This window comes from Poecilia latipinna, unplaced genomic scaffold (assembly GCF_001443285.1).
Source record: "Poecilia latipinna isolate Pla-1442-1.1 unplaced genomic scaffold, P_latipinna-1.0 Scaffold546, whole genome shotgun sequence".
In the NCBI taxonomy this organism is placed as follows: Eukaryota; Metazoa; Chordata; class Actinopteri; order Cyprinodontiformes; family Poeciliidae; genus Poecilia; species Poecilia latipinna.
Genome location: NW_015113162.1, coordinates 299609 through 326557, shown reverse-complemented (window position 1 = coordinate 326557; position 26949 = coordinate 299609). Strand labels below are relative to the sequence as shown.

The following is a 26949-nucleotide window of genomic DNA, read 5'->3' as shown; positions in this document are numbered from 1 at the left end:
AAGCAGTGCTGAAAGTAAATTCACATCTGTGGAAACACTTCACAGATAAACAAGTCTTTTCTTTCTTACCTAAAGACATGAAAGTCATTTTTAAAGTTTATCATTTGAAGCTATGTTGATTGTTAATTTTTTTTTTTAACGTTGTTTTGTTTTGTTTTTCTCAACTTAATTGGACTTTCTCGAATAGCGAAAGCGTCTGTGCTCGACTTAAGATGCTGCTGGCTACGAATGCTTTCTCAAAAACCTTTCTTTTAAGTTTAACAAATGCAGAGCAACTGACTCGATTTCATACCCACAAACTGACAACAGCTCAGATGAAACCGAGTTTCTCATCACAGCTTCTTTCTGCACTAGAATATTTACACACCGTGAGGGAACACGGCGAAGGGTGGGGGTCTCTGTACGTTTGTCGAAGTTACATCATACAGTTAAACATAAATCTGAGCTTAATTTAACAGCAGCCAGAAGGTTTACACATAAACGTAACGATGATGCAACCGATTTACAGCGGGTAGGAGGAGCAATAAACACAGCAACATTTTCTCTGTTAATATATTTCTGTTTATTTAACATTAGGTTCACACAACGTGTCATTAATAACGCAAATGATGATTACTTACAAAGAAATCAAATGAAGTTAGTAATTGCACAGAAACGACGTCAATTGAATTCTGATGTTCAGTTTTTTTCAATTGGACATCAATATATTTATTTGACTGGTCTATTCTAGCAATTTGAATTTCCTTCACTGAAAACAAATAACAGATTCTGTCATAATTGTAGTGTGTTTGTTTTTTTTTGTTGTTTTTTTCTTCTGTGAGAGTGTGAGTCTTCCCTTCTCTGAGGATCTCTAGCTATCCATGCCATCCCTGAGCAGGAGGCACACCGGGCACCTTCTACCTCCTCGGGTTCCAGAGGATTTAGGGAGCTGCGGCACAACCGCCGGATGACTAACCGAATTGAAATCCATCTCCTCGTCTCAAATCCTCACAAACCTTCAGTGTCAAAGACGTTTCCAGAATCATACCACATATGTCCTCTGCGTGTCCAGCGCCCTTGGATCTCCACTTGCCTCCTCGCTCTCTATTGACATCCTGGACTCTAATCGAAGACTCGCCAGGATCAGATTCACCTCCTCCATTCACCCTCACCGCCTCTAAGCCTGCCATCATATTACTACTCCTCAGACTTGTTATTGTCCTCTTCAAGACTTCCGACTAACTTTCTCTCCTTCCCGACCCCTGTAATTGCCTAAAGTTGTAAACATACCTGCTTGCCTTTATCTTCTGTGTCCCCCAGTCGAGGCTGCATGAGAATCAGAAGGATAATCACAAACATGACAGTTTCCTTGTCTGTGTGGTTAGGATTATTATCTTCAAAAAAAAAAAAAAGTCATTTTGTCTTCTGATTCTGGTACTTTTCTTCATTAATCTTTCCTTCTGTTATGTAAAGTCTACACATATTGTGTCACACTCATCACCAGGTCCCCCGTCCCCTTCACTATTAAATCTAAAATTGATTTTTTTTTTTAGTTTTTTTTCCAGTTCAGTTTCACCCAACCCCAGGATTGATCGCTGCCTGACATGCAGAGTGAAGAAATAACCTGTTGGTTTGGATTGATTTTTTTTTTTTTTCCCTTCTACCTTAAATAAATAAATCGTAATTTGAAAACTGCTTTTTGTATTTGCTCTGGTCACCTTGGTCCAGTTATTAAAACCCGGTGGATCTGAAGCATTTGCGTGCCAGAAAAAAAGGGGGAAAACAAAATAAATCTGTAAGAAGGAAAGTACTAATCGACATGCTTGTGCACAGATCCATGGAATATTTTTGCCCAAGTGCCATCAGTAACTCTGGGATAATTTCACCACAAATGGTAGCACACTTGACTTTTACCTGCTGCTTCTTGTTCTTCTTGTTCTTCTTGTTCTTCTTGTTCTTCTTCTTCTTCTTCTTCTTTATGAGAGTGCGTGTGCTTTCTGGATGCGAGTTAAACAGGTACTTCAGTGGCAGCAATGCGCCACTGTGTGTCCTACAGAGAGGTTAAACGGTTCTCAGAACATCAATGACTATACAGTTGGCATGCTTGTGTGTGTGTGTGTGTGTGTGTGTGTGTGTGTGTGTGTGTGCATGCGTGTGTGTGATTTGCTGTTGACAGGGGTGTTTTTCCACTGACAGCAGTGATCAACGGTGAGCACCCCTGGCTTGGCACCAAGCTATTACTTAATTCATTGACATTTTGTGTAATTGCCTCGGGGCAGTTTGCAGGGGAGGCACGGGGGGTTCTAATGGGATTAGATTAGAGAAATACAATTACCATTTCACGTAGAAAGAGAACACTGAGAATCTCATCAACTCAGGGGAGCTGAACGAGAAGGCGAGTTATTTATGTGTTTATCTGCATGTGCACATAAGTTCAAGAATAACTAGGGAGACAGAAATTTGCTCACAACGTGCCCATGTTCCCGAGCAGGGAGAGCAAGTGAGGAAGCATAAACCTTAAGGAGACTTATGAGTATTACTAGCTTTTTCTTTTTTGTTTCTTACTTTACTCGGGTTTATCAGGGTGGATCGCAATGGCAGCCTCAGAAATGGCCCTGTCAGAGCTCTTGGAAATGTCGATGTGCAGATAATGACATGCTGAAAGCTCTAAACCACCAGCTTGTCACCTGCTGGTAATTGGTTCTTCTACCAGTTTATTGTCTCCAGCTGCACAGCTCATCACAGATATTCCCATTTTAGAAAGTGAGGAAGGGACAACAGGAAGAGATGAGAAGACCGAGACAAATATGAACATTTTCATGTGCAAGAGTGTGCCGTGCGTGGAGAAGCTGCAGGTGCACATTAGCTTCAAACCATATGTGTCTTTGTGCTTATTATTAATTAGTTGGCATGCCCTTTGGAGTAGATGTGCGAGTGTTGGATTAAAAAACAAACAAAAAAAAAACATTTGCAAAAATCTGTTGTTTACTAAATTAAAACGAGAATTCACAGTAACTTGATTTATCTTATCTCATCAAGTGATGTTAGCAACACTGCAGGTCCTGAGCAAAAGTGGGGGGTGGGGGGGTTTGGTATCATTGAGCTATTTTAACATTTTAAACCACAATCAAACCTCATGCAGTACTGAGTAGATTACAGTGAGACTAGGTTTTGCATAAACACAGTTAACATTTAATCTGCTGTAGAAAAGCCTCTGTGTCAAGATATGTTATTTTTCTTTCACAAAAAGGGAAACGCCATGGAGCTCTAGAGGTTTCTATTAGATAGCTTTTGTAATGCAGTGTGTTCTATTTATGCAACAACAAAACATTATCAAACTACTTAATTTGCATTACCTTATGGTTAGCATGTATGACTGACAGAGCTGCAGGTACTTTTATAAAAAAAAAAAAAGAAAAAGTACTTTACATATATATTTTTTTCAAACCATCGCTATTTCCTGTCAGTATGAGACATAATCTCTAGGAAAGAATCAAGCTCCTCTGCCTCCTTCCTGTGGTTCTGCTACCAGCTGCAGAAATACACCGCCTGGTCAGAAACAACCAATCACAGCCAGGAAGAAAGTTTTAGAGCTGCCAGTCAAGCTTGTGTATACACTGCTTACACCCTCCACCCCCTGCTTTCTGCGCCGTTACAGCTCCGAATGAGCGGTCCAGTTAGCATGGCCATCAACGACAGATAAATAGTTTTCCTCTAATGGTAAGTTGTTTCTCTACCATTAGCACAGCTTCAGCGCATACACAGGTGTGATTGACAGTGCTAAGACCCTCCTCAGGGTTGCGATTGGCTGTTTCTGACTGGGAATAGTGCGTTTTTGCAGATGGCAGTAGGACCGTATCCTGAAACAGTTTAGGACTCCCTTACATATGAATAAAATGCATGCTAATGGCAACTAGTGTTAATGCTTTTTGATCCATGTTTTAATTTAATCTTTAACTAGAAAATAAATATACAGTTAAAAATTCTTTCACTTTTTAGTGAAACTTTCTCAGTTGCTTGTCAACTCCAATAACATGTTGGCCAGCTGCATAGTATCAACTCAAAACATTTAGGCATTCAGGCTTGGTGAAGATGGCACGCTGAAGGTCAACCATGTCTCACAGTTGGGAAAAGAAAGGAGTTTTAAATGACACCGCATGTGACATGGTTGTAAAAAGCCGATGGGGCCAAGGATAACAAGAAAATGCTGATCTACTGAGTTTTTCATTCATAGCAACCTGTCAGGTTTGCTGTGAATGGTTCAAAAACGAGATAACGGACTGAAATAAATATTTCAAAGCAATGAACATTTTATCTGCACCGATTTGAGAAATAAGACAAGAGCGGTTTTAAAAAAAATACTTCGTTCCAACTGAGGTATGTGGAGGATGTTCTCTGAATGTACCTGGAAGCAGATGAGCAACAGCAACAAAAGACGATATAAAAACATGGATCCATCTCACCTCGTATCAACAGGTTAAGGCTGGTGGTGGTGATGTAATGATGTGGGGGATATTTTTGTTGATAAATTTTTGTCCCTTTAGTATAGCTTAGCTGAGTTTTATATTGTGTTCCTCAGTGGCCTCCACTTTGAAATGTAATGGAGAAAGAGCTTTGCATCATCAAGGCGCAGCCAACAAATCCAGAGAAACTGTATGACGCCATATTGTAAAATGGACCAAAAAATAGCTGAGGGACGTTTCTGACACCTACTTGAACCTATACTATGAAGAATTAAACTAGCTCTTAAATCAAACAGGATGCCAGATGCTACACCAAGGTGCATCTTGTAACCAGGGTAATTTTTGCTGGATTCACTTGTATTTATTTTACAAATTTAAAGACTTTTTTTTTTGAATCCTCCTTTTCTTAATTTCTTTTAAAAACAAAAATAAACCAAACAAGAACAAACACCATTAAGCGTGTCTGTTCTCGCGAGGTTTTAGTGTCACGTGACCAGCCGTACGTCAGCGTCTTAATGGACAGGTGCTGCTCTTACGGGTGCTGCTCACCGGGCTAGGTGGGAGACGCCGTCTGTCGCTGCCACAGGTAGGATTCAATACATTTGTAAGCCTCGATCATATGCTCATGTTGCTGTCTCTCACTGATATGCTTCTCAACTTTTAGATGTGTTTTGATCGTGGATCAAAACCTCCAACTGATCACACGGTTTGACAAGTTGGAACTGGTGAGTGTTTGCTTGTTTGGGAGCTAGCATGCTAACGCTGGCCTCCTGGTTATTGTTTGGGTTCTGTCAGTGCAAACTGACTCGAGCCGAATATGTTAGTTTGAAGCATTTAAACTGAAAAATACTTTAAATGGTGAAATACTATTTTTATTGTATGCTAGCATGAAATAGTGAGAAATTTATATTAATGAATAATGGATAAACTGTCTTTACTTTTTTTTTTTTTTTTTTAAATTGAATGTGTTTTTATACCGCCAGCAGGTCAGTACTGTCTCAGGGTTGCACTGTTGTAATAGTCTCTTACAGACCATTGTTACAAATTTGCCTAAGATTAATCAAAGGTAGCTTATATGTTCAGTTAATACCCATTGATGCTCGGACATCAAATACCAAGGATCATGTTACCAAATCATGAGTAATGTAGCTAATTTGCATCATAAATATCTAAATGTATATCAATTGCATGTGTGCCATTTTCAAATTGACAATCAAATTCAGTTTGATTGCAAAAAGTCAAATACTACTTTATTGCCAGTTGGCAAATTTCAGCAATAATGGATTAGCAGTGAATGTACCTTGGGGTCTTTTTAAGGCCTTCGAATGGATTTTTATTAAAGATGCAAGAAAAATCAACAAACCAATTCTTCCTTTTTCAAGTATGATTGACGATCATCATGGCACACAATGAAACATTTTTTAACCTATTGATTAAATCCATCAAAAATAATATTTTGAGTCTTTAAATGCATTAATAAACATGAATTTTGATTGGTTCTTTGGAGTTTAGTGAAAGTCAGATTTAGTTTAGGGACACAGGCTTTGGTTTCCTAATGGATGGGATGTTGTGATTTCTTATTATTCTGTTTTTTGAAACCACTACCTATTTCAAAGAGACTGGAGCATACTTGCATTGCAGACCATATAAAATAATAATAATAAAAAAATCTAATTGGTTAAAATTAGAACTAGCAAATAAGATCTTAAGGACAAGTGGGCATTGGTATTGGTCAGTTATCTCGATTGGTGAATTTTAAACATCTTTACTGAAATACAGATGTGAGACAAAATAGTTTTTTTTTTAAATAGCACTCTAGTGAACATGTAGCAAAAGATAAAACAAATAGAAAAAAGTCATTATTGCAATAGAGCAAAACCCTTTCTGCTTGAAGTCATTTTTTGTGTGCATGTTAATTTGAAATTGGAATGTAACATACATGTTGCCTTTATATTTAGGTATTTAAAATTCTCATTAGCAAAGTTAATTAATCTAAAAGGTTCCCAAAGATAGAATAGCTGTGGGATGTTTTGACTGATTAGGGTTTTATTCTGTTATTAATCACATTTTTAAATGTATTTGCACTTCATATTAAAGAGGATTAGCAGTGGGATTTTCTTTCATTGTGGTTACGTTAAAACCACATCATTCTTTGAGATACAAATAATCTATTTAGATCAGTAAATGGTAATCTGGATTAGAGAGTGTTACTGTCTGGTGGTTATCCCAAAAGCATGCCTTGTAGTCGGTGAATCTTGAAGCTTCTCTTGTCTGTCTTGACCTTGCTTTCAGCTATGCTTCTACACCATGAGGGTAGTTCAGTAATTTTTGTCAAAGGATGTCCTGGGTGATGATTTATAACTCCATTAGTTTCTTAAAATACAAATGATGGTCATGAATCATGCCACACTCTGACCAGCCTCCTTCTAACAAATGTTGACCTTTGCATAGTTTCCCTGGCAATTTCCTTCAAAGCATTACCTGTGCTAACATGGCGCCTTTGTTAAGTTTGTTGCTAAGAGTTGCTAAAGTTCATGCACATATGATGCACTATAATAAGCAAGTTTTCTAACCCGTTTACTGTGGAACACATTTGTGGTACTAACATCCCAGCTTGCTTTCTTTCTTTGCGGTAATTTTGCCAACATGACACTGATGGTTACATCCTGAAGCTGTCCTTGACCTTTTGTTGCAAGACCAAGACACTCTTCTTGACCAAGCAACACAATACGCGTAGTTTGGAAGATGGGGAATGAAAAATTCTTGAGGACTTTACCGGGGGGCATGGACTTCTCAAAGTGGTTATTTGTCTGAGACCAACTCTTGACGGATTGTTCCAACAGTGTTATAGCAGCAAGACAGTGGCTGTATTTCACGTAGATTCATCTGTCATGTAGGGATATCAGAAGTTTAATGGGCACTGCTCTAAGCCATTGATGTTTAACCAGCTCCCATTATTAGAGCTGTTTCGCTGTCTGATTTATCTCTTCATTTTGACCATTGGATTTTTTTTTTTTTCCTGCCTGCAGCCTCGCCAATTTCCTTCTCCTGGAGAGGATTGAATGTGGTGAATCTTGAGACGCGATCTTGTCAGGTGTTGCGAAAATCCACTTGGCTGTGCAATTCATCAGTATCTACATTGTGCACACACAGCCCTTCATTTATCTCTCTGGTACCATAAAAATCAGTTGATTTGGCCAGTGAACTCCATGGCTTCTTCTTTATTTTCCCTCAACATGGTTTCTTATGATGGCCATTGGGGGGGAAAAACGTCACTGGAAGGAGGCACTCTCTGTTTTCAAAACTGTCATGCCACTGTTGTTTTACAGTATCGGTTAGGGTTACAGTGGTAAAGCATTTTCACGCTGCACCCAAGATTATTTGGATTGCTTTTACCTCCCTTAATAAATTGTCACAATTTGAAAACTGCAGGTTGCACTTCCTTTGTTGTCTTTGTACTGATTAAGGGGCAAGTGCTTTTTCACAGCACTGCGGTGAGATGACACTAGTTTAAATTTCCTAGTATTTCTTATCTACTAGAAACCTGTCACATGGTGCAGCAAAAATGGGGATCTGTGTATTGTGGATTATCAAAATGAAATCAATTATCAATTAGTCAGCCTTTAAAATAGAGTAACCAACCCCTTCCCACTGAATTGGAAGATCTGTTTATTTACAATTTTACTTCTCTATAAAGAAAATGGCCTCTTTTTTTTTCCCCCCTCCGATTTCCGTTGCTATCAGATAAATTTGTTCCTCAATTCTCATTTTGCTACCTTTTACTTTGCAATCATTTTACCTCCTCTCTGAGCCACAAAGCCCAGAGTCTTTTTTTTTTTTTTTTCACCATTCTATCTTAGAGACTTTTTTTGTATTTCCACTATAATAATCATCTCCTAACTTCACAATTGTCAATAAATGTGTGACATCTAGGTTTCACATGAGCAGTTTGATATGCCTGGGTTTTGTATTAGACTGTAATTTATACTTTTACAAAGCTGTAGTAAGCTAAAATTGTAGACTTGTCTTATTTCAGGACTGACACAGTAAGAAATTGCTGGGGATTGTAGTTTTGTGCTACATTCAGCAGTGACATCTTTCACACTACATGCTATCAACACAAAACGCCTCCTGTCAGTATGCCAGTGGCTAAGGACAACTCGGGCCCTATATTCACAATTTGGACAATATTTACAGCACTTCGCTTACTCAGCATTTGATTATGGCGCTGGCTTACTCCAATTGCATTAAATTTACCTCTGCCACTTACACTGAAAATTTCACAACACATTAACTAAATGGCTTCATGAAAAAAGCGACAAAAATACACACCGTTTGTCAACAATCAACAAACGAGTAATTTAGTGCGAGTGTGAAAATGATACTTATGTCCTGTAGCGGCTAACTCTACGCACATGCTAATGTTAGCTTGCGCAAAAACAACAAGGGGATGTTTGGTTTTAGCTGTTACATTAATATCATTGTCTCACTTATGAAAGTGCTAAATTTAACATCTTTTAAAAATTATTTTCATCACCGAAGACGTATGCTATTCTTTGCCGTTTGGTGAGGTTACGAGATGAACACGCAATAGCTTAAAGCTCCTTTACTTGCTAATGCATCTAGTTGTAGGTGCAACAACATTCGCTTTAAAAGTGGCAAATACTGATATATTGTCAGCAGAGAAACTTGTTTCTTTTACCTCATCAGAATTTCACTTGAGTGATGTTGATGAGATCTTTTTCTTTTGCTTTGCTTTGGTCTAGAACACCAGAGGGAAAAAAAAAAAAGAAGCTCTTTAGCTGCTAACTTGCGCTGTTGCCACTCCCGTTTCACTGAAAGCTTGGCTGATTGCTCTGCTGAATATGGGACTAATAAGAATGTAATATTCATGTGTTGATTCATCAGTGTGAGTAACCCAGTGCTTGTCATTACTGGTGCCACAGATCAAACATTATTCACACCCTTTATCCTGTCACTTGCTACTTGATAAAGATGCTTAAAGATGCAGGAAAGTCTGCATATCAATCCCTCATTTGGTGCAACCAGGCAGCTGAGTTCAACTAATTCTTTTGTCTAAATGTAAAATTTGATCTTTTCAGTGACACCGTTGTCAGTGTTGATTTGGCATGAGCGAACTTAATAACACTCCCAATTATCAGTTTGACACCACGCTTAAGTTAAGGTAAAGACAATAGATGACACCAGTGCAAAAAAAAAAAAAAAAGAGAAACATTTGCCTTCACTGTCTTTGTTGTTATTTGCAGGTACCTCAGAATAGCATGAAAGACTGTTTACAGTGGCGCTGCTCATTAAAGTTTGCACATCACTGTCTCATTTCATAGACATACTGGTCACCTTATAATTAGGGTTTGGTGACATGGAATCTCAATGTTGTCTAAAGACGGGCCCACTGTCTCAATGCTTATTCTTAGCCATGGACAATTACTGAAATACTGACTCATTAGTTTCCCCTCACATCCCTTTCAACAAAGTGTAATCTATCTCCCTTGCATCCACATCCTGTCTGGGATGTTTTCAATTACTCACCATGTCCTCTGCCTTGCTTTACCGTTTCAGCAAAAATCCTCACCCTGCCTTCGGCTGCCGGTAGACGCCCAACAGTAGCTGCTTGTCTCTGAGCATGGTAGCCTTTTGAGAGTTCATCAATCTGCTTATAACTCCTGCAGTTTTGGAGAAGCGGCAAGCAAATAAAATGAGACCTTTTCATTTCATTAGGCAATTAAAGATGAATAAGAAATACTTGTAAAGGTATTCGTAGCTCACAGAAGGATTTAGACTGGTATTAAATTACACTGAGGCAAGCTAATTAGGTCACTTTGACGATTGTGTTTAGTGGTATGAAGAGTGACACATACTTTGTTTTTTTAATCTTTGAAAACATAACATTTCTATAAAGTGCACAATTATAAATGTATATATAAAAACATTGAAGTTAGTGGTTGCAGCATGACAAAATGTGAAATGGTTCAAGGGCTGCGAGTCATTTTGAAAGGAAAGGTGTATATATATTTTACTTTGGCTATTTACATCCCATTTAGTCATGGATTTTTCACAGTGCCATCATCTGCCCGACGGCAAAGTTCCCATTCCTAAATGTATGCGCTTGTGGTTGCAGGGCTGCAGTGATATCTGCCACTCTCAGCATTACTGTGGGGCTTTTGTGCGGCCCGTCAGAAAGGTGTTGTATCCCTGAGACTCCACACATCACGGAGCTCGACAGATTCCCAGCCAGTCTGCCTCCTGATAAGCCCTCTGTGAAATCCCAGAGCCGAGGAGCGGTTCGATTAAAATAATTGACAAAAAAAATGAGGGAATACGTCCATATTTCCCCTTTCTACCTGATGACATAGAGATAGAAAGAGGTAATTAAGTGTCTTGTTCAGCCAAGAGAGGTGGTGAGTAAACTACATCAGCAGCCTTTATGTCTGCTAAATTGCTAAAATAGTGTTCGCAGTTAACCCTATTGGCCTTTTCACCCTTTGCACGCACCTCGTGAGTTTGTCCAAGTTGCTGACAACTTGGTGAAGGAGTCGGAGGAAGAACCATGCCTGATTAACAGTCGTCTATCCCTCTTATAAATTCTCTTTTCATAGCGTGTAGTTATTTCAAATAGTCCAGAACCGAATCAAGCTGTTTAGCAGATTCTTAGAGGAACAAGTCCCACAACTGCTTTAGGATGCACCGGGCACAGCACCAAAGGTTAATATCGCTGCCTTTACAAATCTCATTGCAATGCTTTGACTTGCTTTAACAGTAGCTAAAGGCCACTGCAAAAATACCAGACCTGAAATGGAAAAAATGATACAAATCGATATTATACATTAGCACTTAGCACAAAGTGCTGCTGCAAGCTGTAGGCAGAAAGGGAGGAAGCCCGAAATAGATAACGGCTTCAGTTAACAGCATTTAAATTAACACAGAGACTCGGTTGACAATGAAAATGGAAGGCGCATTGAAACATTTTATAAATAAACCCTACCTCAGTTCAGGTGTAAATGAGTGTGAAGACATCATGGCGTTTTAAAATGCAGAGCAGACTGATGTCTGCTAACAACGGAAGGTGAAATTCGGAGCTGTCAGCACGATGTGCTATGATTGAAGACATATGGTGACAGAAGTTCAACTTTGCAGATAAACTTTTTATTGCTGTTCATAATATCTCAGACAGCCCCTTTCTAATATGTTTTATTCTCACATTTCCCACTATTTTTAGGACCGAATTTGGATGATCTCATAATCATCAGTAGTTTATTTATCCGCATCACTCAGTGATTATTTAATGGTCAAATTTGTTTAAATCTAAAGCATGTCACAGGCAAGGGAGATAATGTCATCTACCAGCTACTATCTTCAGTTGGATTCCTGTTGTATGTAGGTAGTGGAAAAAGACAATCTCTAACATGCACGTCTAAATGTTGTGTGTGTCTGTTGGATTTTCACACGAGTCAGGACACAAAGCCATGTCCAGCAACCAGCTCTTCTCCTCTGAGCATTCTATGCTTCCTTACAAAGCTGGCTGCCTTGTTAGCAGTCCTGTACCACTGTTATGGAAGTCAAAGTAAAAAAAAAACGACAGTCTGACCTCGGTTTACCCTTTACATTGATGCTGATGGTAAAGAAGCTGGAAAAAGAGAAATGCTTTCAGTACCAATAAAGCTGAGGCTTTTTTCTCGCACTGAAAATAGTTTCTTTTGGGGGAACTCCATTATAGCCAATAGTGTTTTTTTAAATGTGTGAATTAAGACTGAAAAGGGAGCTTGTATACCCCCAGTGCAGCATGGGCCATTTTAAACTCCCTTGAGAAGTTTTTTTTTTTTTTTTTTTTTTCCTCTTTCCTAATCAGCGGAAGACAAAAACACTGATAAGTAGTTAATTAAAAAGTGTGAACACTGACTCAGAGTTCAACAACAGTCACAACTTCGTGACCCATGGCAGGCTTACTCTGACCGGTCTGCGATATCATCTGTGGTAAACATTATTAGCCAGTTGATGGCTGCAATGTATGTCGGAGGAGAGACGGACAACAGAGGCGAGACGGATCCCTCGTTGCCCAGATGTTTATTTGTCGAGGCGGTTTTGAGATCGGGAGATGCACTGCACACCATATCGGATGCAAGCGACGTGCATTCAGTTCGCCAGTGAAAGGCGCCGAGCGTTGCCGTCGGCTTTTATTTACCTGATAATGAGGCTGACGGAAGAATAAGTGAACATAAATATAAACAGCAGAGCGGGATACATCACCCACTTTGCTTCTCTCGCTCCTGTGATTGGTATGAGGCGACATTTAAGATGCAATATCATGACTGCTATGAATAAATCGGTATTAATCAGCGCTGAATCTGTTTGGGAGCCTTTTTTCACATTTATCAGCCTTTTAATATTAACATTGATTAAAGGCATGTCTCAAGCTTTAAGTCGCGGTGCTATTCAGCGTCGCAGTTCGAGACGTCTCATGAAGCCGATGGGTATCACATGGGAGCTTTTTTTCATCCATTAGGTTCCAGTAATGAGTCGGGGTCAGGGGGCATTGTGTTTTTTTTTTTTTTTGTTTTGGAGACAGAGGTTAGAGGCCTATAACCCAAAGAACATTGCCCCCAAAAGTGAGACACGGTGGTGTCCTCAAAGGTGTTCTGGATCTTGTGCAGGTGAAGGTAATTATGAAAAAGGATGCAGAAGTGAAGATCTTTGAAAGACGGCTTTGTCTTCTAACACGACAATGACTCAGAACACTTGCCACTGCTAGAAGCGGGCCTGCACAAAGCAACGACTTGTTTCGAATTCACAAGTTTGGGTTGAATTGAAGACAAAGATGCTTGCCTGAATGTCAGTGACATTGAAGAAAACAGAGAGATTTGCCGAAGAGAAATGAGCTGAGTTTACTCAGATGTTTAAGACTTTGAGAACACTAAAGCAAAAACAACTGCAGGCTGTTAACCAGCCAAAAGGACGAGAGCCTTTAAGGATCCCCACGATTCGATTACGGTTCAGAAGGCTACAATGCGATTACGAATCAATTCTTCCAACACTGAATGCACAGCTTTAGAGTTTTTTGTTTTAGCAATACCAAAAAAAAGGAGAATAAATACCCCAGACAAAAAAGTTTATGCAACAGAATGGATTAAAAAAAATTTCAGCACCTCCATGACAAACAAAGAAGAAGCTAATAAACTAACAGCTCAAATTATGAGATGTAGCAAATGCAGTTTAATTTAATCTGCGGCAACAGTAATCGGTGTGCATTTACAAATATCCCTAATTTGGAATTCTGACTCATTCATTGTGCAGTAGCACCCTCCATTATGGGCCTAATTTTTGTTCTTCTGTCATGTTTTCTCGATTCTTCTCCATGCAGTACACCTTTTCTTGTTTCTCCCTCCCGTTAACTTTCCTGTCGGGGACACGCTGTCCAATCACATCCCTATTCCACTCACTGCCCTTGGCAAAGCTCCTTACAAACGTGAGGGCAGGTGCATGTTCATGTTGCTGCTTAACATCGTGTTCCTGATGCAGCTAAAGTGGTTCCATTTTAGATGAAGCCCACATGATAATGAGCAGGTGTGAGGATGTGTTTGTGTGAATGTCTGCGGCTGCCTTTGTGCATTTCACAATAGTCTTTGATTAAGGCGATTCAGCCATAATGGGAGACGAAAGTTTGAGCTGGAAAATGAGGGTGAAAATTTAGAACATGCAGCACCTGCGAAAGGAATACAGTTCCACTTTCTCTTTTCTGCACACACAGATGTATCCATTCATGCTATACGTATACTAGTGCGTCTCAAAAATTTAGAATATTGCGTAAAGGTGAGATTTCTAGCCAGTCATCTCAGACGGTGAAATTGCAATTTTATAGCGATTCATTAGACAAAAGGTAAACTAGTTCAAGTTTTTATTTTTTTTTTACATTTTTTGCACTTTTAGTGACTATAGCTTACAGGTACAAAACCTGTACCATAAACTCAATGTCTCAGGAATTGACATACAACATTAGACCAATCAAAAACAGATGTTTTAAGTACAAATTTCAGGATTCTGAAAAGTGTGTGCGCTTTTACATTCACTGAATAATTGGTCGGGGCTCCTCTTGCATGAATTCCTGCATCAGTGTGACATGGCATAGAGGCGATCAGCTTGTGGCACTGCGTAGGTGTCATGGAAGCCCAGATTGATTTGATGGCTGGCTTCAGGTCGTCTGCCTTGTTGAATCTGGCGTCTCACTTTCCTCTTGACGACAGCCCCACAGATTTTCTATGGAGTTCAGGTCACTGGATTTTTCTGGCCAGTCAAGAACAGCCTGGTTGCTGAACTAGTTTTTGGAACCTTTGGCAGTGTGGACAAATGCCAAGTCCTGCTGGAAAATCAAAACGGCATCTCCGGCTAGATGACTTGTGTTTAGAAAACCCAGTGGACCAACACCAACAGATGACACGACACCCCAAACCATCACTGACTTGATGGTGGAAAGTTCAAACTGGACTTCAAGTAAGACGGACTCTGTGCTTTTACACTACTTACCCCTGGAATCTTGATTTCCAAGTGAAATGCAGAATTTACATTAACCTGAAATTTACATTAACCTCTCTGGTCCATTGTGCAACAGTCCAATTTATTTATTTTTTTTCATTTATGGTATTATTCTTGGCTACTGTTGGTACATCTGAAATGCATGTTTCTCAAATTAAACCTTTTGTGGATCCATTAAAGAAAATAGTTTTTTTCCCACAAATCTTTGGCACTACTAAATAAGCAATATAATTTTGAAATTTGAAAAGTAGATTCTTTAATCTGTATAAAATACAGAGCATTTTCAGCAAAGAGACTGCAACATTCAGCCAAAAAACAGGGTATAAAAGCTGAGGATGTTTCCTGGAAGAATCAATAGAAACAATCAAATGTTTTAAAGGATGTAGTGAGAATATGATATATATATATATATATATATATTTTTCCTCTTTCCGGACTTGTACTCCCCTTGGGTGATGCATTTCCCTCATAGTGGCCTTTGAGCAACATGCACACAGCACCTCCTTTTGGCTTACAGGGAATTCTCCTAAAGGTCACATTAGGATGGCAAGCCAAACGGAGTGGAAGAGGATAATCCTTCTCTCGCAGTTCAAGCCTCCCCTCTTGACACTTAAGCCCACACTGAACTGTACACCTACACACCTTTGTAGAACCCCAAAACCGGAAAGTCTACTGCCTCATACACAGAATACATATTAAAGATGTAGAGATGCAACTTCAGTTCCTCTACTCTTAATTTTTTTTTGAGTAAGCACTGGGGAATTGTAAGCTTTTATTTTTGTTGTTGTTGTTGTTGTAGGACAGTCAAATACAACCCCATGTATCCTAAACTAAACCTGTAACAGGTATAGGTAAACATTATTACATGAGTAGAACATGCTTTTAAAAACCAGCAAAAAAAGTAAGAAGTTGCCAGAATTCATGATCTCATCCACCATCAGAGAGCATTAGATTTGCACTTGGTTTTGTGTACGATAAGTCTGAAAATGTCTCGTTATGCTTCCACATTTGTCCAACCAGAAATTAGGAGAAAAGTCTGTGATTTAAGCCTTGAGCCCAGTCATGTATTACCCCCTAAAAAATCATAGTGGTTACGGGTTTGTGGGCACCTCAGTTTCAAGTTGCCCAATTGTGCCTAATGGCTGGGAAAATGCTAGAAACTCTCCTTTGTTTACCTTTTGTGTGATCTCGTTGCTCTCTGCTCTCCACCCAGAAATTGCTATTACACGTGTATATATATATCCTCCTGAAACTTTCCTTTAGGAGAGGACCTGTTGGCCTAACTTATATTAACAATTTATCTACACCTTTTTACCCCCCTTTGCTGTTCCACCTAGAGATGCTGCAAAATTACTGTTGAGACATTACAGGCTATACTTACCTGCCATACCGTACCTGTCTTCCATTGGTCTTGTCCACTTTACTGGCACTCTTCAAGGAAAATAACAGCAGCCATGCTCGCCATCCTCTCCTTGGCCACTGACATCCTGAGATTAACCTGTCAACGTTCATCACCATAATTTTCAACAGCCAAAAAGGACTCAAGAAATGATCGCGGTTATCATCAACTTGAGTGTCACTAATTCATTCTCTCTCCCAGAGAATGCCTGTGTCATGTACTCTGAAACTCGAGACCTGCCATACTTCATTAGTTTACAATAAATTGTTTAAAACCTTATTGTAGGCTTTCTGTTTTTTTAATGTGCCTTGTGAACATAAGAAAGTAGAAAACTGCAGCTCTGTGTTTAATAAAAGCTCAAAGCTTAAGAAGGGGTGCAACAGCTTAATGGGAATGTTGCTTTTGACCCTTATCCATGTTTTTGGTCTGAAACCTTTTCTTAATGTTGCTCCCTTTCAGTGCCATAGAAAATGTATGCTTTTTAGATTTTTTTTTTTTTTACCTACTCGTGTGACACTGCAGCATGCATAATTTGAATAACACACAAACCAGACAGCCATGGATTAACATCACTTAATCTCATGCTATCCAGGCATTTTACTCGTCATGGAGTCCTGGATGCTTGAAAGTGAGTGTGATTAATTTGGCTAATAATTACTGTGTGTAAACACATGGGGGCACCCTTAGAGCTTTGAAATTCAAATCACAGGTGGACATTTGATTATCGTGGAAATGTAAAAATAAACTTAAGTTGGCACTCTATTTAACATACCTAATCATACAGTGGCACACCACTTTTACACCTCTGATCTCAGTGTACACACACTAGTCAAAGCTCATCAAATGTGACATGTTTCAAAGATGTGAACTATTCCACAAAATGTCCTTTGTTTCTTCATAAGACACACGTACCATGCTTTTTATAAGACCAGAATTCATAGCAATATAGGGGCCAATATGTCAGCAGCTTAGGTCTTTGTTTTCAGTGATCTTACGACACATTGTTAAACAAGCTTAAAAGAAAAAGGCAATCTCAAATTTGCTACAATTTTTATAAACTCCTTGAGAAAGACCTCTGGTGTGTTGCAAAAGAGTTAAAATATAGGAAGAAAAAAAAAATAATGCACCCCAGAAACTTTACTCCTTGATGTATACTGTACAGAAGCATCAATTCAACCAAGAGTCCCAAGGGCTCACTTTTAAGTCCTTTCTTTCTCAGTAGTTATGACTTTATGCATGAAGTTACTTGGAAATGTCAGAAGAGACCCATTAGCTTATGATAATGTCTTCCACTATACAGTATGTCACTTCACACTCGTATTCCTGTTCTGGGTGCTAATGAGACAACTCGAGAGACCAGCACCTCTTGATCCGCAGGTGAGGAAATGACACCATCTTAATACTGGCACGCATGGTAATTCAATTCAGATATATATTTCTGTAATGCTTTTTTTAAAGTTTAAGCACTGAAATGGTTAACACTGTAGGCTACTCTTTCTACATTGCATTTCAAAATCAAATGTTCAAAGTGTTTTAAATGTTCTGTCATGTTGTATTGCATCTCTCGCTTTATGTAGGATTTCTTGGCAGTTGTTTTGTATTATTTCATTACTTTGCTGAGGCTGTGGTCAGCAAAATGTGTGAGTTTACAGATATGACCCCTGTAATTGCTGGCAATAGTCAGAGTGATTTCTGTTGTCACCAAGCATCCTGGGAGATTCACAGCTTGTGCCTTGGGACCACCGCCAAACTAGTTCAAGGTCACCTTGGTGAACAAACTGGCAGAAAGCACAGCCCCCAACCCCCTCCTATAGCTGCTCATCCAAAAATAAAAAAAAATTATCTCCCCACATTTCTTACAAAAGGGGAGGGGATGGCTGGCAATCATCTGTCTCGCAATACTGGCCACTCATCAGCTGCACTCCCACACCTTCCGTAAAGCACTTTCATATTTCACCTTCCCTGAGTACAACAGCGCCAGCCTACTCACTCTGCCCCTTCTCTGAACCCTACAAACCATTTCCCATCGCTGTTATGTCAAGTCCATGCTCCACCTAACAAGGTCCTGCTGACCTCAAGCTCGTGTCCTCTTCAGCCTTGGCCTCAGAAAGCCGGTCCCCGCCGCAGGGTTTGCAAGTTTAATTAACCCCAAACCTGGATCAAGCCAGTTTTGACAGCTTACGAGCATCTGGGCTTCTGGCAAGTTGTGGTGCAGGGACATCCATTGTCAAACACTTGCCTGTCTTTGCTGTATAAAGAGGATGCATGAAAGGTAGCGGTTCATTCTAAGATTGATCTCGATACCAGAGAAATTATCTTAAGCGTTAATAATATAGCAAAATGTTGAAGGAAAGTCGAGAGACACTGAGTGGACGAAGTTTGACATCTTCCTCAAAGACAGACTTTGTAGCTGTACAAAATAAACTTGCTTATTTTTTGTTTAATTTTATTGCCACTTTATAGCTGGAGCTTTTATTTGCATGGCATTTTGGTCCACATTTTTTTGTTTTTATACCTGGCGACATCAACTTTTGATTTTGACTTTTTGGTGAAGTTGTTGTACACTGAACTTCTGAGGTTTAGTTTTACCTACCTTGTCCTCAGTATGTGATATGCAAAATGTTTTAAACCTATTTTCATTGCATGGGCATCTTCCTTAATGGGGCACAGTCATGTACAACTAGAAACATTTAAAGTGAGGGGTAGTTGAGTATGTTTTTGCCAGGGACATAGTGCCATTTTAATGCACAATAAAGTAACTGTTACTTTCAGGTGTTATAGAAATGTACTCTCTAGTTTCCTTAAGCACGGTCCAAAATATACATGTCGGCTTATTTGGTCCTTCTCCAGTAAATTTCCCTTAGGCAACAGGCTATTTGTGTCTCTGTTGAAAGTTATACTAGTGCTTTTTGCCCATTGAATACTAAAAATGGGTACCAGCACCCCCCACGACCTTTCACAGGATTAAGTGGATATCAAAAATTTGTAGACAGCTGGAGTTTTAGAGTAAAATTAGATGGGCTTTGACTCCCATGAGCAGTCGAAGTCTGCCCATGGGCAAAACAACTAAACAATGTGCGCTTTCAAAGTTCAGCAGTTAAATGAGCACATATGCGAGTGCTGGTCTTTCTCTTTCCCAGTGTGCATCAAATGGGTCATAATTTGTATGCATGAGGATTAAGAGGAAAATGCTCAATAAAAAATATAACCCTGATCTCTCTTCACAAATGTTGGTCAGCTGTATTTCAGACATCAATAAGATTTTTATAATTCGAGGACACGTGCAAGGGCAAGTGTGCGAACGGGGCAAAAGCCGAATTGTGGATGGTTCCTTGTGCTTTTTGTCTGGAGTTTCAGCACCGAACTCAGTTCTGGGGATGGCATAGACTTTGGCAGGGAATTTAACATAAAAACAAAGGAAAGGGAGTGAGGAGTTGTTAACTTGTCGCAGTCAAACTTTAGGCTTGTAGACTAGTGTCGTGCATTGGTGTACTTACCAGCTTTTGTCATGTTTCTGTCGCATCTTTTGTATTTTATTGCGATTTCTATGATTCGACCAATGTAAAGCAGTGTCTAGTTTTGAAGGAGAAAACGGATGCATAATTTCCACTTTTTTCAGTAATATATGGAACATTTAAACTTCTACTCGGATCCTATTACTCTTAGGGTTTGAATACAATTATTGTCCCTTATTATACAATATCAGAGCGCTGTTCAATCCACCATTTTAGAAATGGTGTATGGCACATCTGTTAAACTAAAAATTACATTTAGGTTGGCCTAAAATGGCAGATAAGGAGAACATTACTGTGACGGGGTTCTCTTATGACTTGGACAAACAAAAAATGACTGCCCAAGGCCAGAGATCACTTTAGTGACATTTATTTAGCTCTTCAAGTGAACAAAGATGGCAGGTGCAGAATATATACAAGGACGTCCAAGGCGGGTTCAAAAACAAACAGAAGAACCTTCCATGTAGGAGTCCATCATCTTCCATGTGACTTCTCAGGAGTCCAGCCACAGACTGACTCCCTGTGGCACAGAGCCCTGCTTTTAAAGCCACAGGCTCCGCCCACAGAAAGACCAAACGAGCAAAACAACTAAACAATTATCTCTAACTCAAACTCTTAAAGGATACAAAGTAATAATAAATGCCAAAGGAAAAAAGAAAAATATGTAAATAAACTTGATCAAAAATACAATAATCAATTTAAGAGAAAACACTCAGTATGTTCCGATGACGTCACTACGTCATCACCTGACTCTCCTGGCGCGCCACAATCCGGAAATAACCCTGCTTGAAAACAGAAGCGGGAAAATGTTTGAAACTGAAAACAACTTGTTAGGATGGATATGCTAACTGAAGAGTACGGATCCTCAAATCCAGGCCTCAAGGGCCAGAATCCTGCAGGACTTGGATGTCTCTGCTTCAACACACCTGAATCAAATAATCGGGTCATTAACAGGACTCTGGACCATTTGATTGAGGAATGTTTGAAACTGCTGGAGTTCCTTGTTCGGAGTACGAATGAATGCTACATTATTTAAAAAAAAAAAACATTCCCCTTGTACCTTAAGTATAAACTACTTTGTGTTGGTTTGTCACATAATCTATAAAATACTGCGTTTGTGGTGTGAGACAATGTGAGAAAGTTCAGTGGTTGTAAAGTCCTACAATGTGAAAAGAAAATCTATGGCAGGCTTTTCTGTTCCACTAACTACTGACAAATATTTGACATCAGGAGCTGAAGTATGATAGGGGGGACGGGGGGGAACGCCAGGTGTTTGCATTTGATAATAAGAAGATTATGGTACAGTAAATAATAAATGGATGAAACTATGGCTTGTTGGCTGTAACACCAGTCTCCTTGCTTCTCCTTCTAAACTTTGAGAACTTCCTCTCCTCCACAAAAATGACCCGTGTGGAATTTTTATTTATTTTTTTTTTTAGCTGCCGGACGCGGATGACAGCTGGAATCTAATTTGTGACAGCTGTTTCGAACAAAGTGAAGAAAAGGGAAGAAGCGGGGGTAAAGCGAAACCCAACAGCTATGTCAGCATAGCTGTGTGAATACCTGGCCAGTGTGGAGCCTTGGAGTTTTTTGTCAGCTCTGTCACGCATCACTGTCTCATGAAATTAGAAACACAGAGGAACACAAATCTTGACATTGCTGGATATCTGTCTGACATTGGCCAACGTTAAACCCGCTGTCGCAGTGTGGCGCGAGCCGGCGACTGGTGTGCGACGCAAACAATGGCTCCTTTGTCTGGAAGCGCATTACAAGTGAGACAAAGTATCAGCCAGAACTTTTTGTCCTCTTCTTGACAATCATATCTAATGATCCAAATTTTGAATCAAGTCTTTCCGATGTGTGGCTGTCAGGAACTAAGCCTATGCATTAATTATATGCTCTTTGCCAGGTCAACAGCAGGGCCAGAGGACGGTGGGAATTATTCATTTCGTCAGGGTAGATTCGTCGGACCCTGGTTGGTAAGGAGTCCTGTTGATGAGGGCACAGGGCACACAATCCTCCTCCCCAAACACCTACTCCTATACGTGGAGAGCCTCTGGCTTCCTCCTCCTTTTGCCCTCCTCTTGGCCTCGGTTCCCCCCCCCCACTCGCACTTCATCAACTCATGGATGTCAAAAGGCTGCAAGGTAGAAGAGAACGGGGTCTTTTTCTTTCACTCTTTTCTCAGTGGGAAGCCCTTTTAGACACAGCAGCCTCTCATGATTATTATTCCCGCCCTCCTCCCCTTTCTCCTTCCTCAAGGCCTGCTTTAGCGTCTCTCCTTGCATTTCTCAGCTGAAGACACCTTATTCCCCAGGTCTAGAGACGTCTCGCCTGGGAGATGGCGGGGTGGCAGAAAGTAGCATGGATAGAACTGAGAAAAACACCAGATTTCTCTAGCAGCTCGGTCTTAATGGGATCTGTAAGATCTGAAGTTATTTCTCCCCTAACCGCACAGCACATATCATGTAATTTACATTTAAATTAAAAGAAAGAAATGTAATTTTGACCATTCTGAGGGCTTCACATAAAGAGAGGGGGGAAAAAAAAGGCTTCGCAACATGGCTGGATTCAGCTTGGAGTACTAAATGTGTCTCGCCCAGTGAGTTTCAGGCTAAACAAAATATCCGGATCAGACACGGGGAGGCCAGCGGCTCAACGCAATCAGAGAATTCGGCTAATGACGATGGTGCCAGGTGTATCGCCAGGTGTGGTTGATTAGAAGGAATGAAACAGACAGTGAAGGTGACAACTGGCGCTGGGTTCCAGCTGAGAGTAGACGGAGATTTTCAGATCAATGAGCTGCCGAGGACAAAAATATGAATCGCCTAAGAAACTTCCCTCTTTGATTGCGAATGATTTGATTCATCCTGACATGACAGAAATGATGAAGAAGATGGCTTCACTGCTGGACGATTTTAGACAGGTAAATCAATTTTTGCCGACTCCATACATCGCACTCAAAGGCGGGTGAAACTAGTTTCCCGTTCAGGACCACTTACAGCGCCTTGGAGAAGTATTCACACCCTTTTTAGTGTCACACAAACTGTCATGTTATAGCCGCAAGCTTCAATTTATTTCAGACAAACGCAAATTCTTGCATGACTGTCAAGTAAAAATTAAAGTTTGCCATCATGTATTGCAGTGAAAATGTTCCAGTGAAAAAATGTTGCAGTGAAGGAAAAAATAAAATAAAATAAAAATTGGTGTTTCTAATTTGACAAAATTTGCTGTCTTATTAATGGCCTTAAACCATGCAACCCATTAAAACCCAGATTCTCTCACCACTGCAGCTGTAAGATGCATTGTAACTCGCCAGTCAAAGGGAGGAAAAGTAATGTTGACCCCAACAATACATGACGGAGTGGGGACGACAGATGCATCAGTCTACTAAATTACTCCGCACAGGCCTCTTTCTCATTTCTGAATTACTGTTGAATTGGTGCACAGCTGAGGAAAGAGGAGGAAAACAAATCAAAGTGAAATGCCAACCATTTAGGTGAAGTTTTAACACCTGCGACTTTGCGTCCCAGCAGACAGACATACGTGCTGGCAGTTTTCATGCTTTTCGGCAAATTATGTCATTTCTAGGAGGAAAATGATAAATATTGATCTCAGAAGTTTGGGGTTGCATAGATGCTTGATATTACTTTTTTATGATGACTTTGATCGAAGTTCTTGGACAGAACTTTCTCTGTTGCATATGTGCAAACGCAAAAGTAATTGCTGAAAGTAAAATTTACAAATGCAGGTTTGGGGATTAGATGAGGCTTTGGAGGACTGACTGTTACTCAATGTACTTTTTGTTTTCTTTATCCAATGTACACTTTTTGGTCTTTATGTTACTGCTGACTAAAGATTTTTGTGGCCAATTAGTTTTAAAAGAGATTTCCCTTTACTAGATTATCTCGCATCATCTTCCATTTGTTAGAGTTCCCCATTATAAACCGTCAGTCTTCCCACTGAATATTAATTTCTTTTCTATAAAATGTTCCAATAATCAATCTGCATTGTCACTGATGATGTTTTCATTCAATACCACACCCAACTCTATAATCTAGTTCCTTAAATTTGCTGCAGAAAGTAAAGATCTCATAAGAATCTGGGATTGAAAAACAAAAGAGGTCTACACAGAATTTATGAGTCGGTTCTTATATCCTGAAAGTGGCATGGCAATGTATAAATAACTAAAAAGAAAAGACTCAGCTAGTCTGAAGTGTTTCATTCAACAGCTCTTTAGCGTCTATCAAAGTTGTAATAAAAGCTTGCATGGATATAAATAAGAATCCGTATTTTTAGGATGTGCCAGGAAACATCAAGAAATGTTTCACATCAAGAAATTGCTTATTTTTCTCAAGCACATAAGACAAAATTTGGACTTAATTACATCACCATCACATTGCATTTCACTGTATAATTGACTAAGCTAAATTGTTTTGCTGTTCGATAAAACTGTTACAACACGGAAAAGCAACTGACAGAACCTCTTTCACGGGTGGAGATTCTACAGTTTTCTGCCCGAGGTCGTCGATGAAACTCGCAAAACTACCCGTCGAAACTTCCAGGCTTCATTTTCGGTCCTCATGGTCCTGTTAATATTTGATCACAGCTGATGGTGTAATCTCCAAAAAACTGTTGATGAGGCCATTCTATAGCTAAAATATCCACCCTGCATTAATACTAATGTGGACAAAGGATTCTGATTTCTTACTGCTGTGTCAGATATTTGGCAGATTTTTTTTTTTAGAAACTAATCAGAAAGTTTTGCTCCGTTTCCGAAAGCCAGAGGTGTTATTACCCGTTTTTTTTTTTTTTTTTTTTTTTTTTCTCCTTAACTTTCACCGAGTCAGACAGAAGTAATGGCTCTCATTCATCACAATTTGCATGCATGAATTAAAACAAAGGGCTTTTACAATAATTTTATTTTGAAGCCTGCTTGCTCGGTATTTACTTTTTGTAGGTTGCTCCGTATCAGGCTAGAAAAACCTGATTGAATTTTAAAAGAGGAACGAGTCAATTACGTTCCCCTCATATTTTATTTGAGTCCCACTTATTGTGTCAGAATTAAGAAGTTTTGGTGGTGAAGTTTTCAGTAGCTAGTAGTTAAAATAAAACCTGAAAACTTTAAACACAAATGACATTTTATGTTGAATAAAATGATCCACGAGAACAAACATTAAGACGACTTTTAATGCGTTCATATTTGGATCGGTGTATGCCGTCTGTCTTATGACTGTGGATGTGTCATACTTTGGCATATTCCTGATTAACCTTTTACTGCAAGATTTTATCACATACCACACAAATTGTTTGGGATTGTGACGGCAAGTAGATGCTAGGCTACACTGACATTGCTACTTTGAGTAAAGAACATAGAATAAAGAAGGTTGCTGTTTCGTGCCAGATGTTTTTGCATCAGTCATATTGTAGTGAGACAAATATAATCATTGTTCCAAATGGATATCATTTTTACAGTCCTTTGTTTCAATGAAAAGAAACGGCTAAATTTATCACATTTAACAGTGAACATCCATCGTCTGTTCCAGCTTATCCTGGCAGGATCGATGGGGAGTTGGTGTCTGTCTCCAGTAGTCAATGGGTTGGAGTTGCCAGTCTATCAGACCAACACACTGAGACACACAAGATAAACAACCATGCACACACACACACACACACCGATACCTGGCTGAGGGCAAAATAGAGAGGGATCTTCAAAAGTTATTGCATTTTCAAACGCCAATCTTTTGCTATCATTTCCTTGCTGACATCATCTGGGCTTTTCATTCTTTTAAGACTTGGTAATCTTTCTGTATGTAAACTTCTGATTTTGAAGACAAGCAAGAAATCTGATGGTTGCAATCATTGTCACATTTGGCAAATGAAAATGATTTAAAACAGGAGAAGTTTGGTATGATCAAGGTTTTTTTTTTTTAAATGTATGTAAACTTTTGGTTTCAACTGAAAGTGCTGTGCCAGTTGTTCTTGAACACATTGAATTTGCTTCTGATTTCACTTTGAATATTTAATGTAGTAAGACTGAAAGTGAGATCAGTCCATAAAAAAAAAAAATATATATATACTGCAAGTTTAGCTTTTCATCTTTATCCTTCACACTGCCTAACATTACTGTCATGAAACACGTTCCATGTCGGACTTTGGTTTGTTTTCGTGGTGTGATGTTGCAGGGCATTGAGACATACATGGCTGCCCCAGGCAACATGGACATTAAAAACAGCTGGAAATGGACATTATCCTTGAGGGCATAAAAATTGGTCAACACCATGAAGTGGTATTAGGGAGCTGGGTTTCTCTAACCAGTTTTCCTGCAATCTGGCAGCAGCACTTCTGAAAACCGATTTTTCCGGCAGGCATCAGAGCTGATGCAAGGACATGGAAAGTCAGATGGTTCTGTCGAAAATGTGGCAGGAAAAAAAAAAAAAAAAGATTTCTAAAGATATCCAATGAATTCCAGAAACGTCCTTCTCCGAAATCAAACCAAAAGACGGAAGAGGAAAATGCGAAATGTGTCTCTGTTGGGGAAGAATTAGAGAAATGGCACACAGTATTCTGTTGCTTCCAAGCACAAAGCTGCAAAAACAAAATCTTACCAAGAACAACTAGAGTCTAGCTGTAGGGTAAATCAGCCAGTAGAGAGAGAGAAAGTTCTGTGGCTCCTCAAATCCCCAGTCGACTGATGAGTCTGATGAACGTCAGCTGTCCAGGCTGCCAGCACTCTCCAGGAACGATCCTCTCTAAAACAGATGTCTCACTCAGACAAAGCGCAAACACCAGAATCCTGACAGGAACGCAGTTTTTTTTTTTTTTTTTGGGCGGGGTGGTGGAGGGATCCAGAGGGGTTTGATCACAGTAAAGTCAATTCAACAACATTAAGGTAAACTATGAGGAAGTTAAAGAAGCCCACCTTGATGTTCAGTTAAAAATATGTATGGCCAAAAGAGACGACAAAATTTTTTTTTTTTTTTTTTTTTAGAGGGAGTGAGGGTATATTAATTGGACTTTTTTTATTTTAAAAACACATATATTTGACATT

General features: G+C 39.4%; 1 long non-coding RNA gene across 2 annotated transcripts in view; it reads left to right on the top strand.

Annotated features, from left to right (window-relative positions):
- The first annotated feature begins 4929 nt into the window (after positions 1-4929).
- LOC106952913 (uncharacterized) overlaps positions 4930-26949 on the top strand; it is a 46987-nt gene continuing 24967 nt past the window's right edge. Inside the window, exons 1-3 of one of the 2 annotated variants that reach the window (XR_001426071.1) lie at positions 4930-5028; positions 5107-5167; positions 25445-25685. This is a non-coding gene — a long non-coding RNA (uncharacterized LOC106952913). Of the gene's footprint in view, positions 5029-5106; positions 5168-25444; positions 25686-26949 lie in introns of those variants that run through there. The other variant, XR_001426070.1, reaches the window with a different exon arrangement.